Source organism: Protopterus annectens, chromosome 5.part1, assembly GCF_019279795.1.
Source record: "Protopterus annectens isolate FY-2018-M chromosome 5.part1, PAN1.0, whole genome shotgun sequence".
NCBI lineage: Eukaryota > Metazoa > Chordata > Ceratodontiformes > Protopteridae > Protopterus > Protopterus annectens.
Window position 1 is genome coordinate 627,185,078 of NC_056736.1, and position 25,541 is coordinate 627,210,618.

A 25,541-nucleotide genomic window follows, 5' to 3' on the forward strand; every position below is an offset into this window, starting at 1 on the left:
CAACATTGTTCAAGCTGTTATATCTTGAATGGTATGTGAATTTTTTTCTAGTATGTTTATTTGTTCATTTATTCAGAAATGTAACACACAAATTAAACAAAGAACAATTAATTAAAAAGGTAATTGGGAACATAGTTTCTGGGAGTGTGATGGGTTGGCAGACTTTAAAGGATTCCCTGTGGGATGCACTGTCAGAGATTTTGGGTGGGCAGATTGGTGTGATGAGGGAGATCATTTTTCTAAGCTATGATACAGAATCAGAATTGCCAAGACATGGTAAGGCCTTGCTTTGTCTAATTATGGTGGCTACCAAAAAAAGCAATTGCTAGAAAATGGAAATCAAAATCTAAACCAATTATACTACAAGCAGTGAATATAGCAACAGAGACAAAACAACTGGAATTGAAATCTTTAGAAAAGGTTAGGAGCAAACTTCATAGGGAAAATGTGTTGTGCAAACAATATATACAGGAGAGGAACGAGGTTTAAAGAAACCAGAACTTAAATGAGCTATGTAATATTTGAAAAAGATTGGGTAAATTAGAAGTGATGTATAATGTTTGCAACTGAGAGTGTGTCAGTATGGTTTGTCATGTAAAATGCTTGCAACTAGGATTGTGTTGGTGCGCTTTGTTTTCATTTATATAAATGAACAATTGCCTATATTATAAATGATAGTTTAATAAAGATGTTTCTTGTTTTTAAAAAAGTCAGGAATTGATTAATTTATGTGATGTTGCTTAGGTTGTATGATATATAGCAATATATGTGAAGTATAATGTTTGTAAACCTGGACTCATTAATACAATTTGATTACTTTTATATAAATGTAAAATTGCCTATGTGACATGTGATAATTAAATAAAGGTTTTTAAAAAACCTTCATTATATGTCAATTCAAGCCTGTGAGTGTAGCTGTCAGTCTGGGACAATTCTTCCTATTAGGAGGGTTAAACTTCATTATTTGAAGATGTCCACATTTTTTGTGTGCTTGTAATACGTTAAGAGATTATGGGGATTGTTCTGGGGGTGTTTTTTTGAGGGTTTTCATTAAAACAAAAGTCTTGTAAGATGTGACACAAGTTCAAATGGATATGACAGCAAACAACTGCATAAAAGATCTACCTGCCAAACAGTGTATGCGTGTAACACAAAAGCTGAAACTAGACATTTAAAGAAGTGCTATACATAATGGGTGGGAATAATAACCTTATATCATAATTGCAACACTTTCCATATTATCTTTGAATGTAAATTGTCTTACAGTTATATACAAAAAAGAAAGAGTAGTGAACTATATTAAAAGTGCAGAGTACAAATAGCTATGTTACAAGAGACACATTTTGAAAGATCTGAGCATGTACAGTGTATATAAAAAGTATACACACCCCTGTTAAAATGCCAGGTTTTTGTGATATAAAAAAATGAGACCACAATAAAACATTTCAAAACTTTTCCCACCTTTAATGTGGCCTATAACCTATACAATTCAATTGAAAAATAAACAAATCTGTTAGGGGGAATAAATATAAAAAATACAAAATGTACAATAAGCTGGTTGCATAAGTGTGCACACCCTTAAACTAATACTTTATTGAAGCACCTTTTGATTTAATTACAGCATTCAGTCTTCTTGGGTAGGAGTCTATCAGCATGGCACATCTTGACTTGGCAATATTTGCCCACTCTTCCTTGCAAAAGTGCTCCATATCTGTCAGATTGCGAGGGCATCTTTTGTGCACAGCCCTCTTCAGGTCACCCCACATATTTTCTATTGGATTTAAGTCTGGGCTCTGGCTGGCTCATTCCAAAACTTTAATTTTCTTCTGGTGAAGCCATTCTTTTGTTGATTTAGATGTATGCTTAGGGTCATTGTCATGTTGAAAGGTGAAATTCTTCTTCATCTTCAGCTTTGTAGCAGACACCTGAAGGTTTTGGGCCAAAAGTGACTGGTATTTGGAACTGTTCATAATTCCCTCCACCTTGACTAAAGCCCCAGTTCCAGCTGAAGAAAAGCAACCCCAAAGCATAATACTGCCACCATCATGCTTCACCGTGGGGATGGTGTTCTTTTGGTGATGGGAAGTGTTGTTTTTACGCCAAATGTACCTTTTGGAATTGTAACCAAAAAGTTCAACCTTGGTCTCATCAGACCATAACACATTTTTCCACATGCTTTTAGGAGACTTGATGTATTGTTTTGCAAATTTTATCTGGGCCTGGATGTTTTTCTGTGTAAGAAAAGGCTTCTGTCTTGCAACCCTACCCCATAGCCCAAACATATGGAGAATACAGGAGATTGTTGTTACATGTAGTACACAACCAGTACTTGCCAGAAATTTCTGCAGCTCCTTCAGTGTTGCTGTAGGTCTCTTGGCAGCCTCCCTGACCAGTTTTCATCTTGTCTTTTCATCAATTTTGGAGGGACGTCCAATTATTTGCAACGTTACTGTTGTCCCATATTTTCTCCACTTTTTGATGACTGTCTTCAGTGTGTTCCATGGTATATCCAATGCTGTGGAAACTTTTTTATACCCTTCTCCTGACTGATACCTTTCAGCAATGAGATCCCTTTGATGCTTTGTAAGCTGTCTGTGAACCATGGCTTTTGCTGTAGAAGGCAAACTGAGTCACTGTCAGGAAAATCCTACTAGGACAGCTGAACTTTATTTGGGGTTAATCAGAATCTTTTTAATTGATGGCAGGTGTGTACCCAAGAAGATTGAATGTTGTAATTAAATCAAAAGGTGCTTCAACAAAGTATTAGTTTAAGGGTGTGCACACTTATGCAACCAGCTTACTGTACATTTTTTAGTTTTTATATCTATTTCCCTAACATATTTGTTTGTTTTTCAATTGAATTGTATAGGTTATATGTCTCATTAAAGATGGGAAAAGTTTTGAAATGATTTATTGTGGTCTCATTTTTTTATATCACAAAAGCCTGGCATTTTAACAGGGATGCGTACACTTTTTATATCCACTGTATATTTGATAAAGAAAGGATTTTAGGATGGTTATTCAGTGGAATATCTGGGACAAATGAAAAGGGAGTACTTATATTAATTGCTAGAGAAGCTCCAATAGTGATATAAGAGGGACAAAATAATAATAGTAGATTTGTAGTAATAAGGAGATCCTGGCAAGGGAAGAGGATTATGATAGCATTTATTTATATTCCATCTAAAACTGCTATAATGGAGCTTAAGAAAATTCTGGGATAAATAAGCAGCTTTCAGCAGGGAATACAACTATTAGGTGGGGAGTGGAATTTGATTAGCAACAGTGAGGATGTATCTGGGTGACCTTTAATTAATTAATTTATTTATTTATTTATTTGCAGTTGGTTTACCAGGATAGTCCATTGGGCCAAGATGAACCCGTTTTCAATGGAGTCCTGGGGAGAAAAGCTCCAGTAAGAGGGTTACAATAGGTTTTACATTAGATTACAATGTTTACAAGTGAACAAATTAGAGCAAGACATTTCAAGTAGTATGGCTTGAGAAACAAGGTTACAAGTAGGTTTTAGGTTATATTACAATATTTTCAAGTGATACAGCTTAAAGCATAATGTTTCAAGTAGTACAGACAGGTGATGAAAGTTTCAGAAGATATAATACTGGTAACAAAAACATTTCTATATAAGTAATGAGAGGTCCTAAATCTTGACTAAGCTTGAAAGTATGCCACATAATACAGTTTATAAAAAGTTTGGTTAGAACAAGTAGAAAGAGTATGAGTTAGGAGAGGCAGTAGAGGAAGTTAGCAGAAGGGAGGGAAAAAAGAGTTTGCCAGTTTATATTATGATGGATGAGGAGCATTCCCACTGGAATAGTAGGTGAGAGTGAAGAGATTTTTTGAAAGTGAAGTGGTTAGAGATGATATGAATAGATGGGGGTAGGGAGTTCCAGAGACGTGCTAGGCCATAGGATAGGAGATTTTTATCTGGGGGGCGAGTAGGTTTATGCAATTCTATTAGATTTTGGTTGTTAGATCTTAGTACTCTGTTGGGTAGGTGCATTTTAAAGGCAGAGGAAAGGGATGGACATAGTAGAAGGTTGAAAATTAGTTTATGTGCTAGAGTCAGTTGAGTGTAGGTGAGATGACTGGAAAGTTCTAGCCATTTTAGTTTGTGGAGAGAAGAACAGTGGGGGCTAGATTTGTGGCTAGTAGCAAATTTGGCGATTTTGCTGTAACATGAGGAAAGTTGTGTTTTAAGGGAAGATTGTAGGTTAGTTAAGAGTGGGGCTCTGTAGAGAAGGGAGGGGATAAGAAATGAGGTAGAGAGAGTGATTTTGGTGGAGGGTGTGAGGTAACGATTTTGTTGATAGAGCATGCCTAATTTTTGATGTTTTTTTTGATATTTAGTTGTAGGTGGAAGTTGAATTTAAGCTTACTATCAATTTGGACCCCAAGTAATTTAGTCTCAGACACCAGTTCTAGAGATGTGTTGTTATTACTAGTGATATAAAAAGTGTTTGTATTGATAGAAGTGACTTTAGAGGGAGTGAATACCATTAATTTGGTTTTAAAGGCATTTAGTGCTAGGTGATTTCTTTTCATCTATTGGTCTGTGATTGAGAATGCATCTTGTGTAAGTTTTTGCAGTGTGGGGAGGGATGTGGCAGAACAGATAATAGTTGAATCATCTGCATATTGGATGATATTTGAGAAAGGAACAGAATTGCGGAAGTCATTTATGAATATATTAAAGAGGAGAGGACCTAGTATGGAACCTTGAAGAACTCCAGTTGGGGTAGCAAGGAAAGAAGAGGTGGCCTTTTTCCATTTTACTGATTGATAACTATTAGATAAGTAACTGGAGAACCAGTTCAGAGAAGAAGAAGATAGGTTAAGCTGAGAGAGTTTAGTTAGAAGAAGTTTGTGAGAGATAGTGTCAAAGGCCTTAGAGAGGTCAAGTAGGAGGGTAGAGACAATATGACCAGAGTCTCGGGCTTTGTTTACAGTTTCCAGGAAGTACAGGAGGGCTGTCATAGTGCTATGACCAGGCCTAAAACCATGCTGTGTTGGAGTTAGTAGGTGATTGTCTACGAGATATGGTAGGAGTTGTAGTTGGATACATTTTTCTAGGAGTTTAGAAATGGGAGATAGGATAGCGATGAGTCAGAAATTAGTTGTATTGTTATTATTACCACCTTTATGTAAGGGTATGATGAAAGCCTTTTTCCAGATTTGGGGTACTATGCTTTCTTGGATAGAGCAGTTTATTAGGAAGGGACGGATGGAATCGGGCTTTCTAAACATAAGAGAAAAAGACATAATATTGAACACAGCCCCACACTGATGGAAGAAGCGGAACCGAATGGTAGCAACTTCAACCCTGCCAATACGCCTTTGGTATTACAAACATCGAATGAACGGCACAACAACAGCCAAGCACGGGCAATGGCCGTTGGTCGGAGTATTCAGGAGAACTGCTCAGGCTGTAATGCCTCAGGTACTGTTCCCACTGTTTCTAACATTGTTAATATACGGGAATGGCTCAAATGCCCTCTGAATCTTAAATTTAATTATGCAGAGGATGGTGCACCAGTGGATGGTGACTCCTATGCTTTGAAAATTGAAAAATTGACTGGACTTATGCATAAGTACAAAACGTTGAATATTGAAAATTGTTACCTTACTGAATGTATTAAACAAAAAATTGTACCAAAGGGTTTGAGGGTTTGGAAGTACCCTAATAATGTTGAACCTGGTACATCATTTCATAAGGAGCTTATTAATGTTTTTAATGATTGTGGTCTTGATATACTTAGGCTCATTATAAAAGAGAATAACAGAATTTTGGAAGACCTGGAACAAGAAATTATGATTTTAGATGGTTTTATTAAAAATGATATGCTTTTTGAAATTAGAAGTGAAAAGGACAGATATTTTAGCATAAGATCGGATATTGATGCTAAATGCACTTTATTGGAACAAAGAAAGATTAATAAATTAAAAAGGGACGTGGAGGATTATCAAAACAATGTTAGTTACCCAAAGCCACCCTCTAGAAAATGGGAACATAATAACAGAATTAGGTTTAATACAGGTAACGTCAAAAATAGTTTGAGAATAACTTCTGGTGAGGAATATTATAGGGGTGATTATGACACTGAATTTCCACCCTTGATGAATGAGGTTCAACAATATGGTGGCAATAAACGTTTTCAAAATTTTCAGCAGAGGGGAGGGAGAAGGGGGAGAGGGAGGTATTAGACAGGATTATACACACCCCTACCCCCACCCCTACAATTACCCCTACTCAGACTGTTATTCCTACTCAGATTAGGACCTCCACCTCTATGGTCGCAGTAAATCCGGCGTCGGATGATGGGATTTTACAAACAGGAACAACTTATACACTTAGGAATTTTTCTATATATAACTTTAGTGACATTTCTATTAATAAAATACATTTTGATGTTCTTAGTAAAGGCTTTAAATTCATTCCTAACACTAAAGGTGATCTGGTTCAAACCATAATAGATATGAAGTTGTTTTTAAGGAAGATTAATTTGCAAGTCACATTACCTCCTAAGACATGTGAGTTTGATTCTCAACATCCTATACTGACAAGAAAAAGTACATTTAACCCCCCCTACCATCCTCAAATAAAGAACTTAGATTCAATTTTAGAAAAGAAAATTAGAGAAGAATTTAAATATGATACTAAAGAATATAATATTACAGAAGATGAATCTAAGACTTTGAATGAATTAAGGTACAATAACCAAATAAGAATTATGAAGCCGGACAAGGGAGGAGGGGTGGTGATAATGGAGAATATTATTTACGAAGGCAAAATGAATAATATACTTGGTGATGATAGTAAATACAGAATAGTCTCCTTGAACAAGGTATATCTGGCATACCAGAGGATAGACACCATTCTTGACAATATGCTTTTGGAGGGTACCATTGATGTCAAGCTGCATCAATTTTTTTTATGTACCTAAACCCAGGTTACCTATTATTTTTGGTATATCGAAGGTACATAAGAATGTTTGTGACCCCCCATTAAGACCAATAGTAGCAGCTGACGGTTCTAAAACCCTTCCCTTGGCTAAATATGTGGACACAATGACTAAACATATTTGCAATACTAATAAACACATACTAAAAGATTCCTGGGATCTGCTGAGGAATATTACCTCTGATTTGTTGACTAATGATCTCATTTTTGTTACAATAGATGTCATTGATCTATTTACGTGTATACCTCATCACGAAGGGATGAGGTGGTTTGAAGACATGGTTTTCCTGGATAACAAACTCACGCATTCAGAAAAAACAGCAGTTGTGGAATTAGTTGATGTAGTACTGAAGAATAATTTTATTTTATTTAATGGAGAATACTACCAGCAAATAAGGGGCATAGCAATGGGTGCGGCATGCGCACCCACTTACGCTAACATTGTGTTAGCAGCATGGGAATCAAATTTTGTTCTTAACTCTGTGTATAAACAATATTGGTCGCTTTATAGGCGATTTTTGGACGATATTGTGATCTTCTGGACAGGAGGTGGTGAGAAATTTATGGAATTTTTTAATTATATTCAGAACACCACTAAGTTTTTAAAATTTACATACACCATGTCCACTGACAGATTACAATATCTGGATGTGGAAGTATACAAAAACATGAAGAACATGGATTTAGAAACTAAAGTTTTTAGAAAAAGTACTTTCTGTAATTCTTTTTTGCATTTCACCAGTGCACACCCCCCACATTGCAAAAAGAACATTGTCAAGGGACAATTTGTGAGGGGGTGTCGCATGACTAGCAGGAATGAAGATTTTCTTAAGGAATGCAATACTTTGGAGGGGATGTTTCTGGCTAGGGGCTACCCACTGGAGTTCATTTTTAACATTAGAAGAGATGTGGAACAGAATAGATCAACAAAATTCAAGCCAATAAAGGGTACAGTGATGACCAACACTAATCCATTGAATAATGCTGAATTTTTGGTTGATATCAATAAAAGTAGTGACAAAGGGGAGTCTCGATACAAATCGGCTTTGGTAATGGAGTTTAATTTATTTAATCTTAAGGTGAAAAAGATTTTTCAGAGGGAGTGGGACAATTTCATCTCGTTTTCTGATTTTTTGAATATCAAAAAAGACACTCCCAAAATAGTTTACAAAAATGGTAGAAGTATAAAAAAGTTGTTGGAATATAATAAACTGAACAATAGTAAAAAAACTTTCAATAAAGTGGGTACATCCAATAAAAGGAATGGAACATATCAGTGTGGACACTGTAACCAGTGTCAATATGTTAGTAATAACACTGAGATATTCTTAACAGCTAGGGACTTTAACATTAATAGTAAAGGATACTACAACTGTGAGTCCCAGGGAGTGGTATATTTGGCTATGTGTTCACAATGCAATTCATATTACGTAGGAAAGACAGAAAGAGCGTTGAAAAAAAGAATTTATGAACACACCTATGAGATATCCAGGAAAAAAGAAACAAATGCTCTATATAAGCACACACAAATATGCAAGGATTCCAAGTTTTCTTTTTTTGTGCTCGAGCAGGTTAAGAAGGAAATGAGAGGAGGTCTCTGGGAGGAATGGTTAGAATTTAAAGAACTATGGTGGCAAATATTATTAGAAGCAACAAGTATCCCAGGGCTAAATGAGCATGTCTCACTAACTTCTGTGTTAAAATTGAGAGCAGCTAGAATTTAGATAGTACTAGTAATAGCTCCCTAAGGACAGTAGATGGTGCTATTTAGACAAAGATATTCTTAGTTTTACATAAATGAATGGATTTATTAACTGACAATATGAATTTTATTTATTTATTTATTTATTGTAATGTTTTTAAATCACATTAATTATGAACATATGAACATAAAGATAGATTAAATAGGGTTTAGTAAGAATGTAGTGAATATCAAATGATGTTATCCAGTTTATATTCTGTTTGTAATGAGCCTTTCTTCTGTTTTAATGAGGATATGATGTAATGACTTTTTATTGGATGTTTTTAACTATATTGGAGTATATAAGGAGCAACTTTGTAATGATATGTTTGTCTGATGAAGTCTCATGTGTTTATGTGGACGAAAACGCATAGTGGTTTTACAAAGCGTTTACGATTTTGGAGTTATTTTGGAGTTATTCAATAAAGTGTTGCTTTCGGCAGCTGGATGACTGTTTCCGTGTTTTTGGATTTACCAGTTTATTAGGATACTAATGAGGTAGGCAATGGCTTCTGCAGCTATGCTAAGAAAGTATGATGGGATGTTGTCAGGGGCATTAGAGCCTGGCTTAAGTTTTTGAAGGAGTTTTCTTATGGTGGATATGGGTATAGGTTTGAAATAAAAAGGAGAGGAAGGGGTAGAGAGGGTATTAGAGAATGGTGATAGTAGAGAAGAAGAGAGTGTAGTAGTAGGAGTGCAGGTAGAAGTGTTAGTAGAGGAAGTTGATGGTGAAATGGAAGGAGTGGTGTTGTCAGAGAATGTTGAGGTTAATTTAGAAATAGAATTTATGAAGAAAGAGTTAAATTGTGTGGCCAAATCTATGTCGGGAGCATTGGGGTCTGGGCTGGGGTTGTCAATTTTGCCAGGATTGATAAGGGTGGCGACTCCTTTCCAGAATTTCTGAGGGTTTGTTTTATTGCTGTTTTGGAGTATGGAGAAGTAATTTTGTCGGTCAATGATAATAAGCTTTTTAACTTTATTTCTAAGTGTTTTATATTCAATATGAATGAGGGGAGACTTATTTTTCTGGTAGAGTGCCCAGACTTTGTTTCTGCATTGCATGGTGACTAGAGTACTTTTAGTTAGCCAAGGGGCAGTTTTGATTTTTATTCGCTTAGTCCGTAGTGGAGCATGGTAGTCGAGAAGGTTTAAGAAGGTTGAGTTGAAGTGGGCAACGGCATTATCTAAAGGTAGAGTTTTTAGAATGTTCCAATTAATAGCTTTTAAGGAGTCTGAGAAGGTTATAGGGTTGAAGTTTTTTTGGTTGCGAGTAGTAATATAATTATGTGTTTGGTTTATGGGTGAAGGGAGTCGGTATGTGAATGTGGGTAGGTGGTCGCTAAGAGGGTCTGGAAGTGTACCATTATCAGAGAAATAATGAGGGTGGGAGACTAAAATCCAGTCTAACATGCTGCCACTGGATAGGTTTTTTGAGGGATGGGTTGTGGAGTTAATTAGCTGTGAGGGAAAATAATAACAAAATAGGGTAGAATATTTGAAGAAAATATAACAAAATAGGGTAGAATATTTGAAGAAATTTATGAAAATACTTGGTATGGAAGATGTGAATTCAGTAGTAGGTGCATATTATACTTCAAGGTACACAAAACAGATGGCTAGACAGAAATTATATTTCACAGGAATATGTACATGTACATTCACAGGCTGGGGTTGTGCAGCGGTCAGCATTGTCACCTTATAAGAGGTTCTCCAGTTCAATTCTCAGCTGGGGTGCCTTCTGTGCGGAGTCTGCATGTCTGCGCTACAGTTATATTGGGTTTCTCCGGGTGTTCCGGTTTCCTCCCACATTCCAAAGAGTTGCATTAGGTGGATTGCACACTCTAAACTAGCTGTTGATGTGAGTGACTGATATGGATGATCTACTGTGGCAGGGCTAGCCACCTGGTGGTGTAAACCTTGGCTCGAGATGATTCCACTGTTGAAGTGACACCCCAAGCCTATGTCAAAATGGGGAAAAAGGGGATGAGGATGAATAGATGGATGTACATTTAATTGAATGCTTTGACCTGTATCCAATAACTATTTCAGATCACATGCCAATAATAAATAAAATAAAAATGCAGAGTAATGAAATAAAATGAGACACTGGTGCTTCCCCACCTAGCTGTTAAACTGAGAGGAATTTAAGTAATGGGCAGTGAAAATTATTTTGGCATTATTAGGTAAGAAACATATTTCTTCAGAAAATACAGCTAGGAAGTATGATGAAATGGAAGTGGAGTTTAAAAATAAGAGTAGAAATAAAAGAAAAAAAGAGATATAGTTAAGAAGTAACAAGAATTATTTAGAGGGATTAACAAAGATTAAAATATTGCAGGATTGGGCAAATCTTGCAGAACAAGAAGAGGCACAACTCCTAGTGCTTAAGAGAAAATTAGGGACTGCCTCGATAATATGTATGAGTTTAGAAAGATAACTCTAGAGCACAAAAGCTTTTAGCACAATGGCTCAGGTAGCAGGAAGCAGAACGGGTTGTTGCCAAGCTTAGGGTGCCTATAACATAGAAAATAATCAGAGATCCTGTAGAGGAATTAGAAATATTTTGGAAATCTTATGAAAATCTGTATAAAGCAGAGAAATTTGGAAATCAAGAAGACACCTATGAACCTATGAAGTACAACTGGAAATATTTATTGAAGAATTAAATATGACAAGCCTTGAAGCAGATGAGGCTCAATTAATAACAATTAGGATAGGAGGAGATGAGATAAAAATGGTGGTGTATAACCAATCCACTGGAAAGTCTCCAGAAATTAATGTATTCCTGTGGAAGTTTGGAAGCTAGGAGGGAAGAATGTTATAAAGATCTGGCAGGTTTTGTTTAACAGTATTTTAAAAGGAGAAGTACCATCATTCTGGAATAAAGCTATGGTGGCTGTAAAACCTAAAGAGGGTAAAGATCCATCAGATCCAACTTCATACAGGTCCATTTCAATACTAAACCATGATTATAAAGTGTTTATGTCTATAATGACTAAAAGAATGGCAACGTTGATGCAAGAATTTATAGCTATAGATCAATGTGGTTTTGTGGAAGGGAGGCAAACACTTGACAACATTAATAGAACAATGATAATCCAGAGGCAAGTAGAAAGTAAGAAAATACTCATGTTGCTGGTGGGTCTTTATTCAGAGAAAGCTGGGATTTTATGAGAAGGAAAATGGAAGCATTTGCATTCCCTGACAAAATAATAAGGTTAATTAGGAGGATATATGAGGAATCAAAGGTGAAAATTAACATGTGTAGGGGGGATCCTGTCTGATAAGTTCTCTTTGAACAGAGGAAGCAGGCAGGTGTGTCCACTCTACTCTTTGTTATTTGCATTATATTTAGAACCATTGGCAAAGAAAATAAGGGACTCAGAAATTCAAGTATATATTTGGTATGGTAATTAAGAAAAGTTGGCTTTATTTGTAGATGATATTATTTTGTACTTGATAAAACCAGAAAAGGACTTTTTAGTGTTGTAGAGCATTCTGAGACAGTTTCAAGTGTTTTTGGGATACAAAACTAATGATAAAACAAAGGCAATAGCTGTAAACTATATACCCACAGACAAATTGGTACAGCAATACCCATAATTTACAAGGACATGATAAAATAAAGTACTTAGGAGTGTGGGTTAAAAAGGATTCTGTTATGGCAGCAAATGATATGTGGAAAAAGACTAAACAAAAGATAATAGAAAAGTTTACCTTTAAAACTGCGAATTGCATTGGTTTGAGTGCTAATATGAGTGACTTGAAACCATTAAACTGACAATGTCGGCAAACCTACATTTTCGAAAAACAGCAAATCGAACAGCAGATTTGCTGTTTTTCGAACATGAAAGTCAAAGAAAAAAAAAGTGTAAAGAAGGGGGTCAAGCACCCCTGCACCCCCCCATGTGGGGGGGGGGCTGCAGCCCCTACACACACCCTACTTTATTATTCTAACTCCGAGATCACAGTACAGTGGGGAAAGGAACCATTTCCCGATCCCTACTATAGTGCAATCTGCCCTTGAATGTCGTATGTGCAATGAGCGAATCTCACTGTGCATTCGCTCATTGCACATTCAAACCTTTTTCCGTTCGGCGTTTGCAAACCTTTCTGTTGGCCCTTCTGCAATACGCGGTTTTAAAGGTAAACCTAATAGAAATACTAAGAAATCAAAAGCTCTGTTTTATGGATATGGATATCAAGATACAAGGAGAGGAAATGTTTTTAGTGCCTTTAGTTTTACACACTGGTCAGGCAAACTGTTATCAACCACAGGATAAGTTTTAGATAGCAAGTAATAAAGAGATTAAGGACTTTATCTGAGAGCGAAAGAGGGCAAGAGTCAAGTGGGATAAGCTAATCCGTCCAACAGAACAAGGTGTTTGGGATTACCTGATTTGAAGGGGTATACAGCTACACAGTTAAGGCACCTATACGTGGCCAAACAGAAGGCTATAATTCAAAGTGGAAAGGGATGATGATGAAACAGGAGGAAGGTCAAGAAAGGAGAGACTGGGATTTCAGATGCAGATCCTTAAGGAGAATAACAATATCCATACAGAATATTATATGCATAAAGCAGCAGAAAGTATTCTAAAGAGTTCGCTAATATGGGATTGGAGAAAGGAGATTCTGCCGATAGGGATGACTGCAGTTAAGGGTACTGATAACAGGCAAGATGGGTCTGGAAATTACTGGAGAAAATCTGGCAAAGGAACTGCGGTATTGGGAGAAAATAATTAGAGATGGAAAGAAAATAGAATGCAAGGAAGCCAAGAATTTATTTTGACTGCAGGCTAGAGATTGAGTTCCCTATCAAGGATTGATATCAGTGTATAGGCAAAGAGAAAGGAGTAGGGGGATCCTAAGTGAAAGACCAGTAATAGTAGACCTTTTAGTAGAATTTAGAAGAGAACTTGCTGTTAAAAAAGGGATAATTAGTAGGGCATATAAAATATTGTATGATAACTACACAAATCAATCAGAGGAGGTTAGAAAGGATTGGGAAGGGAGACTGGATGAGCAATTCACAAAGAAACATTGGGAGGATATATGTATGGCCCCCAAATATGCAACAAAGTCTAGAATATTTAGGATCTTTGCTTGTAAGTGTATTTTTGTGTCCCAAAAAGACACTGAATACATTTTCCTCAGGTAATTGCTAGTCTTGGAAGTGTGATGAGGAGGAAAGTTGTAATTCAGAACATATTTTTGGAAGTGTAATGAGTTGACAGCCTTTAAAAATTTTATCCAGATTACTTTGTCAGAAATACTGGGTGAGCAAATTGGTGTAACTAAGGAAATTATTATTTTTTTCTTTTGAGTTGTGATACAGAATCAGAATTGCCTACACATAGTAGGGCCTTGCTGAGTTTAATTCTGGTGGCACTTACTAGAAAATGGAAAAATAAAAGTTAGTTACTCACCATAACTATGCATCCGCGTTGTCTATTTTCATTCTTCCTCAACATATGGGTTTTGGATCTGACTCGGCCACTTTTCTTCCAGACTCTTGGATCTAACTATCGAGCTCCTTCCCTTACCCGTAATACCCCTTACTACTAAATTACTTTAGATTAAGTTTGCTGTCACTATATAATAGATCAGAATATAACATATAAAGCATAGAGGCTCAAATAGGTACAGTGGTTCCAAAAAACTCATCAGGTCACTCCCAAAGAAAGGAACGGGGGATGGAAAGTTGAGGAAGAATGAAAATGGACAGCACAGATGCATAGTTATGGTGAGTACATAACGTTTAATCTGATATTGTCATTTTCATTCATTTCAACCCCGGGTGGCCCTCATGGAAGGATGTTCCTGAATACAGCAGAACTAAAAGCAGCCCTGTTCCTAGAGATGATGTCAAACTTATAATGAGTGATAAAGGTATGACCATTGGACCATGTGTCTGCATCACAAATATCAACAATGGAAGCGCTGGCCCAGAAAACAGATGATGTGGCCATAGATGTTGTAGTCTGAGCCTTTGGATATCTTGTCAGACATAAACCTCTTAAACAGTAAACATAACAAATACAATCCAAAATCCATCTAGCTAAGGTGGCTTTAGATACTGGTTTACCCAATTTGTAACAGGTATCGGAAACAAAGAATTGGTCAGTCTTTCTAAAATACTTTGTTCTATGAAGATAAAAATGAAGCTGCCTATGTACATCTAAAAAGTGAAGCATGTATTCTCCTTTACTGGAAAATTTTGAAAAGAAGACTGGCAAATTGATGACCTCATTGATGTTTGTTTCAGGGGCTATTTTTGGTAGAAAGGGTGGATTAGTATGTGAAGTAACTCTGTCTTTATAGAAAATCAGATAAGGTGGTTTTGAAGAAAGTGCTTGGAGTTCAGAAGCTTGCCTAGCAGAAGTAATAGCCACAAGGAAGACTGCCTTCCAAGAAAGAAGTTTGAGGTCAGATTCGGCTGAAGGCTCAAGGGGGGGGGGGTGAACCAAGCTCTGCAACAGAACTGTGAAGGTTGGGAGGGTGGCATAATGGTTAAGGTGTTTACCTTAGAGACTTAAGTGCAGGTTTTGATTCTCACATGGGGTAATTGGCTAGGCTGAAATGGCCCACAAGGGCAGTTAGCCTAAAAGTAATCTATGGCTCATTTATTCAGAACTTCCTTGTGCCTGGCTTGGACACCTGTGACTACAAGACATGGACTGCTTCTAAAACTATCTGGACCTACAAAGCTGATATAAGTATATTTTTTCACTTGCTCTAACTGTTTCACTGATATTTAACACTGTGCTGCATTTATTGATTTTGTTGAATTTATCACTGTTTTTCAGCCTGCACTTCCTAAAGAAACTCCATCTGTTTGTTACTGTACTGCTCTTAGGTTGTCTTAAAAGTATTCTGCAAAAGTTGTTCTGAGTTTGCCAAAGTTCTCTTGAGTCTGCCAAAATATTTCTAAGTTTTTCAAACTTTTTGTGTGTTGTGAATAATGTATTTCCAAGGATTCCTGATATTACAGGAATTCTTACTTCTGTTCTAAAGCATTTGTTGCTGCACTTCAGCTCAAAGCCAGTTTGTTTTACATTGGGAGGGTTATTTTGCACTCTGGTGGGAGCAAGAGAGCCAAATTTAAATCATCCAACGTGGTAACTACTGGTCAATAGCTTGTGTTTTTATCTCATTGGCCTGAGGGTTTAACTTTATAAAAGTCTTTCATCCTGCTGGTATAAAAGCATTGTGTTTGTGCATTGCACAAACATGGTTCCTTATGCTTGCATATAAGCAAACCTCTCCAGTTTAAAATCCTCTATAGGAAATGCTCTCTATAGTCTCCCTAGTCTCCCACTGTTCACAGCTGCTGGAAGAGCTGCCAGTTTGTGCAGATGGTGGTACCACTGGAGGTCATCTAATAGTATAGTACTGAACAGTCACTTTGACCTTTAAGTAACTCTTCCTTACTACTTCCCATCTAGAAATTGTTTCCTTGCCTTACATAGCATGGGCTAGATTCAGATCCGCTGAATCTAGACTGTTTGGAATCACTGTGCTCTTAAACCAGGCACCTTACATTAAGATGGCCTTCCTGCACCCTTGTGGTAGAAGTGTGTAGCTCAGGACCCATCTGAGTTGGGGATTGTTGGAGAAAGGCTCAGTTTGGGACTTTTCCTGTAATAGTTGTATTAAAACTGTTTAAATTTGCCTGTATCTCAGCCTAGCATTTGCATGGGTTTGTGCTCTGTTTACGGTAGTTGCTCAATGTTTGGCAACTTTAGCCAGAGGTCTGGAGTGCATCTGCACTGAAATCCAAGGCAACCACTGAAAAACTGAAAAGTAAGTATATTTTAAGCCAGCACTGCACTTTGTTAACTGTATTTATTTGAATTACTGCTTAATTTTTGCTGTTTGTGACTAAGTCCAGCTAGCCCATTTCCTTCCCAAATACTACATTCAGGAAAATTCGGCCACAATGCAAGGGCGGTTTCCCATCATTTCTCCTGCAAGCTTGATTGATAAAGGCATCTTGAGGCAATGTAGCAATTGCTTCATGTATAATGACAACCATTTACTCCTAAAGCAAACTAACACCCTATGTGAGAGATGCAAATACACTGTGGAAATGGAGTCAATTTTCTCATGTAAAAACAAACCAGACATCAAACAGGTTGTCAGCACAAATGCTTCACCTCTCACACAAAATAAGGTCATGGCATATAAACCCACATACAGGGAGGTACTCAGTAAAAGCCTACCAAAAAGAAAAGAGACCTCCCAAATGCACACAACCCACACTCTCCACTAAGCAAAAAGAAACCACTACACATATCAACACACACCAATGTCTCAACAAATAAGCCTCTATGGCAAATCACATCAAATGTCTTGGTCATAGGCGACTCCATAGTGAGACACACAGATGTCCCCCTCACCAGAGTGGACAAGGAGAAGGTCACAGTCAACTGCCTACCAGGTGCCATGATCCAACAAATCACGCATGCACTCAAGTCGCTCAACAAGTACCATTATGACTCTGTCATAGTCCATGTTAGAGTGAATGACTTGAGGCATATCTCTCTGGTGGAACTCTCTGATTATGTGTCCCAGACAGGAATGTCCCTAGCCTTAATCAGGATCCTCCCCTCACCCAGGATGATGCCACAATAATAAAAACAAAAAATGATTGACTTTAACAATTGGCTCAGCTTCTGGTATCAGTCCAGGGAGATCCAGTATATGTCAGCCTGTAAGAATATGGTAGACAGACTTCGCTGCTTTGCTAGAGATGGTCTGCACCTGTCCTCTCTATGCTTTCGGATACTGACAAAGACCCTTGCCTCCCCCATAGTGCCTTTTTTAGGCAATGTCAAAGCAACACATTTTCCAGTGTAACAAACTCTCATCGAGACAAACTCAGGGTCTTGCTGCTTCTAGAAGCTTAAACATGAACCTGCACTCCCTGGAGGCAGTGCTCACCTTGGAGGATGCTGATGTCTGTGCAGTTACTGAGACAAGGCTCAAGGTCGCTGAGACCACCCCGGCCTTGCAAGGCTACAATGCCTTCCACACATTCAGACCTCAAAATGAGCATGAAGGAACCAAAGGTGAAGGTGTATCCATCTTTATTAAAACCAAATACACTTTGAGACTGGTCAAACATGTCCAATTAACTATTGGGAAAGTACCATACCACATCATTGCTAGCTACAGATCCCCCACTATGAGCCAGCCTACATTGATTTACTGAAATCCCTCGTCATACAGCCCAACACCCTAGTCATGGGAGATTTCAACTATCTTTCCATAGACTGGAGGACATACAGGAGCATAAACATGCTCACGCAGAGGTTCCTGGACTTTTTTAACACAAGTGCTTTGGAACAGATAGCCTGCCTCCCCACTAGGGGCTCTAATGTTCTGGAAGTGGTACTCACCAACATGGGGGGGTCATTGTACTTCTCCATGCATGATGCTCTCAGTGGTTAGGTCAGACCATAAATCAGTCTCATTTGAAGTAACTACTGGAACTGACACACACTCAGGAAATGATAAAAAACTTTACCAAAGCTAACTGTAGCAAATAAAGTGATGGTATAAAAAGCTTCATACCACCAACAATCACAGACATCAACGATCACTATGCAGAAGTGTATACAAATGCCCTGTGCAAACACATAAGCAACTGCATAAACTCTGCTGTACCTGACCAGATCAAAACAAGATCTTCCCGTAAAAACAAGCCACCGTGGTGGACTTTTAAGTATAAACAGATTATATACAAGAGGAAAAAACTGTTGTCCAAAAGCAAGAGGGATATCATGCTGCAGAGGAAGAGTTCCCTCCTAAGCCTAAACAAGAAAATCAAAAATGTTGTGTAAAGTCTTCTAAAGCAAATTACGAAACTAAAATCACATCTCTAGCCAAAGATAATGATAAGGCATTCTTTAAATATGTCCAAAGTCTAAAAGGGAATGCCCAGCTATGTGGCAAACTGGTTGCAGATGTGATCACTCATACTACACTAGAAGATATCTCCAACCTGCTTGCTGACAGATTCAGCACAAACATCACCCCCCATCCCCACCTACCATATCCCAAGGCATATCTGACATCAACCCTCCATCTAGTATCTCTAGGGAACAGGTCATCTCTGCAGTCACCAAGGCCAAAAACACAGCCTCAGTGGGACCAGATAATATCCCAGGTTGTTTACTAAACAATTTAAACCAAGACCTAGTGGGCCCACTTACCATTCTCTTTAATCATTGCTTGAGAACTGGCTGTGTTCCTGTAGAATACAGAACAGCAACCATAATCCCCTGCACAAAGGGAGGCCATCAACTGACCCTTGGAACTATAGACCCATAACTCTAACTAACCAGCCCCATCTGCAATGCCATGGAAATAATTATCATGGACGTTATCAACAAGACATAAGCAACCTCCAAAAGCTGAACCCAACCCAGTTTGGCTTTGTTAAGGGTAGATCATGCTTATTAAACCTGGTAGACTTCTTTGAGAATGTCACCAAGGCCATAGATGAAAGTAAGACTGAACACAGCCTATCTCAACCTTGCCAAGGCTTTCGTCACAATTTTCCTCGCTGGCATAATTTAGAAACTCTCCCAGATAGGGATTAACACTTGGCCTGCTAACAGACACACACTGTCAAACTTGGTGACTCCACCTCTACCAGTAGAGCAGTCACCAGTGGAGTAGCATAGGGATTTATGTTGGGCCCTTTACTGTTTGACATCTATTTCTCAGAAGTCCAGGTCAAAGTAGACAGTCTTTGGCTCACGAAGTTTGGTGATGATTGCAAACTGGGAGCAATCATTGAGTCCCCCAATGATGTCAACATATTACAAGAAGGGCTAACACAAACAAATGGTTGGTGCCAAAGCCATGGTCTAAAACTAAATGCAAAAAAATGCATTATTATTCCCTTTGGAAAAATGGAATTCCCTACAAATTACGATATTGACAGCATTCTCCCCGAGTTTAAATCTAGTGCTGCGAGACTTGGAACACATGTTGATAGCAATCTGAACTTTGACCACCAAGTTTCCAGAGTGGTAAGCAAAGCCTTCTATGTAGCGCACCTCATAAGGAAGGGCATAGCATCAAGGTCAATGGATGTTATAACTCCACTGTACTCGACCCTCATCAGACCATTAATAAAGTATAATGCACCCTTTTGCATTTACCTCACCAGACACCTGCAGCAGCTGAAGAGATCTCAGAGGTTAATCACTATGAAAATACAGGGACTCCAACCATGACTTATGTAGACAAGTTGAAAGCCCTGTCACTTTTCTCTGTATCTTATAGGCTGCTGAGAGGTGACTTGTGTCTGCCCTATAGGGCAATCTCTGACCCTACCCAATTGGAAATGCTGCACATCCGCAAGTCAAATGGCACAAGAGTCACTCATTCTAGGGATCTCAAAATAGCTTGTGACATTAACAGAACATGCTGGAAAGACAGATATGTTTCCTAGAAAGTACCACTTCTCTGGAATAGACTTCCTATTCATGTAAAACAGAGCTCCTCACTAACCCTATGCAAACTCAACCTAGATAATTGGATGGGAGACCACAAATTCACCCCTAGTGTGGCACTCATGTCTCTCATGGACAGGAGTAGCCAGTGTTAATCACAGAACCACTCTGTTCACAAATTTGTTCTCTGAACTACCCAAAAAGAACAAATGGGGATGCTTTTGATTAACATGGCTAGGCTTGTCAAGGATCTAGGGCCACTAGCCTAGTAACCCCTGATGAACCTATGAAACCCAAGGTGGAGCAGGATCTTTAATCGGAGACCATTGCTTTACATAGTCTGGATGAAGCCAGATGGGAAGCATGATCTCCAGTGTGATAATTAGAAATGGCTGCTAGCTGAACTTTGATGGTAGAAAAACTAGCACCACCTTGAAAAACTGAGGCTAGAAAATCCAAAACAGCAGGAATGGGAGCAGTAAAGGGGTCTAATTGTCTTGTGTGCAGTAGGAGAATCTTTTCCATTTACTCCTGTATATCGTCCTGGTTGCAGGTTTCTGGGAGGATATTAAAATTTGGCGAACTGGAGAGGAAAGCCTGGACTATCTAGCCATCATCAGAACTGAAGAAGCTATGTGGTCAACTTGAGGCCTGGAATGTCTGGGTGAAGCATCCCTGAGGGATGAGATAACAGATCTGGACTGGGGTCCAGTATCCAAGGAGGGCATAGAAGGTGAGACTACAGAAAGGACAACCAAACTTGCTGAGTCCAAAAGGGAGGCAATGAGGATAACCTTGCTCTTCAACCAGAGTGCTTTCTAAAGACATTTGAGGATTAGAAGTATGGCAGGGTAGGCATATAGGGGAATGGAAGGCCAAATGTGGACTAGAGCATCTCTCAGAGACTCCCATGAGGGGAAGTTAGAGCAAAAAACCTGTTGCACTTGTTGAAGGGTGAGGTGAAAAGACTGCAACAAGGAAAGATCCTTTCTGCCACTGTATGATTGAGAAACCACTTGTGAGGCATCAGAATAGTTCTGCTGAGCTTGTCGACCAGAACATTGGATTCTCTTGGTATGTGCATTGCTGCCACAAAGTGGATGGAGGAGATCGCCCACTGCCAAACTCTCACTGCTTCTTGGCAAAAGAGGTAGGATCTGGTTCCCCCCTGTTTGTTAATGTACTATACTGCTGATATATTGTTCATCTGGATAGGAATGTCCCTACAGGAAGAGAATGCTGAAAGGCCTGCAAAGCTAAAAGAAACACTCTCATCTCTAAAATGTTTATATGCAAATTGGTCTCTTCTGGGGACCATGTGGCTTGAACAGTCTGTCCCAAGAAATTCCCTCTCCACCCAATTTGGGAGGTGTCCATAGTCAATGTGGCCTTTGGGACATGAAGGATAAATGAACATCCGTGACAAATGATGTTGGAATGGATACACCAAAGTTGGGAGTCTCTGCAAACCCAATAAAGTTTTATAGGAAGAATTGACCATTGTACTGACAAAGTCCACTGGATAATTCGCATGTGAAGGCGAGCAGAAGGTAGCAGTGTAATTGCTGTAGCCATAGAACCTACGACTTGAAGTACCAATTTTGCTGGAGGGTAAGATATGATAGAATGTAACTAACATGCAGTCTCAAGGTATGATGTCTATCCTGTGGTAGAAAGTCAAACTGATTGACTATGTCCAGGTGAGCTCCTATGAGCTCCAAGACTTGAACTGGCTGAAGATGTGATTTTGAAAGATTGATTGTGATCCCTAGGGACTGACACACACAGAGTAAGTAATCCCTGGCGTCTTTGAGTAGATGCCTGGTTGGAGCGGTGAGGAGCCAGTGCCAGTCATCCAAATAAGAAAACACTCTAAATCCACACAATCTGAGATGAGCTGCTACCACTGCCATACACTTGGTGAACAGCCCGGGGGCTGTAGTAAGACCAAAGGGCAGGGCTCTGAACTGGAAATGAATGATTGGCCCCCAACCAAAATCACAAATACCTCTGAGAACATCTGTTCTTTTGATGTGATAGTGCACATCTTGGAGGTCTATGGAGCACATCCAGTCATCCTTCTGAAGAAGGGGAAGTATGGACTGAACCATGACCATCCAGAACTTGGAGTTCTTTACAAACTGATTCAGATGACTGAGATCCAAAACTGGTCTCTGATTCTCTGTTTTCTTTGGCACTAAATAAAACCTTGAATAAACTCCAGATCCTCATTGTCTAGTGGGACCTCTTGGATGACTCTCTTGTCTAGCAGCTTTTGAATTTCTAGAGCTGCTAACTTCCTCTGACTGGGTGGAACACTGGAGAGATGTTTCTGTTTGACTGGTGGAATTTATAAAAAGGGAATGAAATAGCCTCTGGATACAATCCTTGCACCCAAGAATCTTTTGTGATGGATGCCCAGGTGCTTTGGATGCAAAGGCAAGTGCCCATCAACTATGTACAGAGAAAAGTAGTCAGGCAACCCTTCAAGAGTGCTTGGTTTTGTGGACCCCCTCTGCTGTGATGGTGGAATCTTCCATTATTATTTACCTCTGTGACACTGGGAGAAATTTCCCCTTGTGAGTCCTGAAAAGGACCTTGGTATTGTCAGTCCCACATCTTTTTCCCACTTCACTGATTCCTAGAAAAGGATCTTTGCAGGGTAGAAAAATGGATTCTCAGGGTAAATAAGGTATTTCCATCTTGCTCACTCCAGGAACGTGTGTCTTTAACAGTGGGCCCAAACAAGGAAGACCCAACAAAAGGAGCATTGATAAAAGAAGACTTGAAGGGTTCCACAAAAATCACACAAGCACATCCAAACATGCCTTCTGATGGCTATGCCTGAGCCCACAGCCCATAAGGAACCTTCAGCTGCATGAGATTAACCTCATGGATGCATAAGATATTGACTGAAGGGTGGCTACTTGTGATGAAAAAAACTTCTGTTCCTCTGCTGACATGGACCCAGGGGTAGACTTAGAGAGTTCCTTAAGAAAGTCCCTCTGTAATCTAGTAAAGTGTGCCAAATAATTAAGCGACCATAAAATAAAGGTTGCTGAAGCATAAATGCACTTTCCAAACCTGTCCAACTCCCTTAATTCCCTATTAAGAGGATAGACAGAGGAGCTCCATTCAGCCATCTCCTTTTTTTGTGGCTACTGTGGCAACAATGGCATCTACAGGGATTCCCTTACTCCAAAATAGCCTGTCTTTGGGTGGAGCTAGGATCTTGTCCAGACAATGAGAGATTGGTTCTATGGTATCAGGTTCCTTCCAAGCCCAGTGGGAGACAAGGTCTATGACATCATCCACTGGGGGGATAACCCAAGACATAGATGGGTCGGACCTGAAAGCTTCTAGGAACATTGGTTCTTCCAGGGAAGAGGGTTTGGAGAACCAAGCACCCTTTTGGTGAAGGATCTCAAGAATATCTCCAAAGGAGACATCTTCTGGTGGTGACCTGGGGGACCCTTTCCTCTCATCAAAATCAATGTATTTGGTCAGAGATTCCTGGGGAGAATCTAAATGCCTCCTCTTACACAACTTCTTCCATGGGACCTCTTCAGTGGGATAATCTGGAGAGGTGTGGGAAGAAGGGGGGAAGTTCCTCTGTCCCTGTGGAATAGGCAGATTTGGCTCAAAAGCTGGATGTGAAGGGGAAATGGGGTTAGAATCTGAAGAAGTTAGAGTCAAAAGTGTTCTCAGATGGGAGAACACCCTCTCCATTACCTCAAAGGCAGAGGGACTGGGAGAAGCCGTAGCCAACCTCACCAGAGCCACAACTCCCAGTGATGTCAAGGAGTCAGATCTGAGCTGTCCAGCACCAAGGCTCCAAGGGGAAGTGATGGCTCTAAAACTCTCAGAGGTGAAGGCATCCTCTGGACCCAGTGCCGATGCCTAGGCTCTTGAGACTCATCCTGCTCAAGAGTGGTCAGCTCCAAATGAGTCGGGGATACAGCTGGAGTCAAAGAAGAAGCTATCTTTGGATCTTATTCTATCTATGATGATCTGCTGAAGTCTTCCAACAGTGGTTGATGAAAAGCACTTTACAATAATTTTATAGTGAGTGGTTCAAGTAACATCGGAGCCTGTGTTGTTCATTTTTAACAAGCTCCAAAATCACTGGTTGGACTGGAGAAGGAGAAACAATGATATGGTAAACAGGTTGAAGGCTGATAGATCCAATGGGAGACGGAAATGGTAGACCCCTATCTGGATCTGAGCTGTAAGAAGCTTCCTCATCATCCTATTGACATCAGCTTTGGAGAGACTTTGGGAGGACCTAATAGATGACAAAGTGGATGGAGAATGAAAATACCGCCTAGGAGTTTCCTGCAAAAAGGAGGATCAGACCTGCAGAGAGATCAGCTTTGGAAAGAACCAAGAGCTCCAGGGCTGAGGTGATTTTGAAAGAGCTGGAGTCGGATGTGAAGAAGTCAGATCTGAGCATTTTGGAATTTTGGCAGGCAGCTCCAATATCATCGTAGACTTTGGGAACTGAGCAGGAGAGCATTTCCTGTGCTCCTTGGGCTCCTAAGAAGATTTTGACTTTTTGGAGGGGATTTGAAGCCCTGATGCTGAAGCAGGAAGAAGGCCGTTCAGAACCAGTTTATTGCACCAATCACTAACGGCCCCAGTATTAAACCCCTCACATATTTGACAGGATGGATCCAGGTGGATAGGACATAAACAGTAAACATACTCCCTGTGGGCATCAGAATTAGGTGTCCTGTGCCTACAGGAAGTACACTACTTAAATCCAGTTGGCTTCTCAGCTATAACCAAGAAATTACAAAGAAGGCCAAAGTTAGATAAAGAAAGATTTTGTTTGAGAAAAACAGGAGAGAAAGGGAAAAAATTACCAACAATGGTAAAAAAAGAAAGGATTACCAGCAATGGTAACAATGAAATACCTGAAAGGGTAGAAATAAAAGCGGAAAATGCTAAAAAGAGTAAAAGGAGGAAGGGGCATAGGAAACAAAGAGGATTACATTATAAAGAGAAATAAAGTCAAATTTTTACTCATGAAAAACTTGAAAACTATAACTCACAGTTTGAGACCCATGACTTTTAGAGCGGCAAATGAGATCTGAGGTAATTCAGTAGTAAGGGGGATTATGGGTAAGGGGAGGAGCTCAAGAGTCAGATCCAAGAGTCTGGAAGAAACGCATCTGAGTCGGATCTGAAACCCATTCATTGAGGAATGAATGAAAATGGCAATATCAGATCAAAGTTTAAACCAGCCATACTAGAAGTAGAAAATTTAGTAACAGAGATAAAATAACTGAAAGTGGGATCTTTAGAAAAGGGTAAAAAAAATTACCCTAATAAAATGGGAACTGTGGGA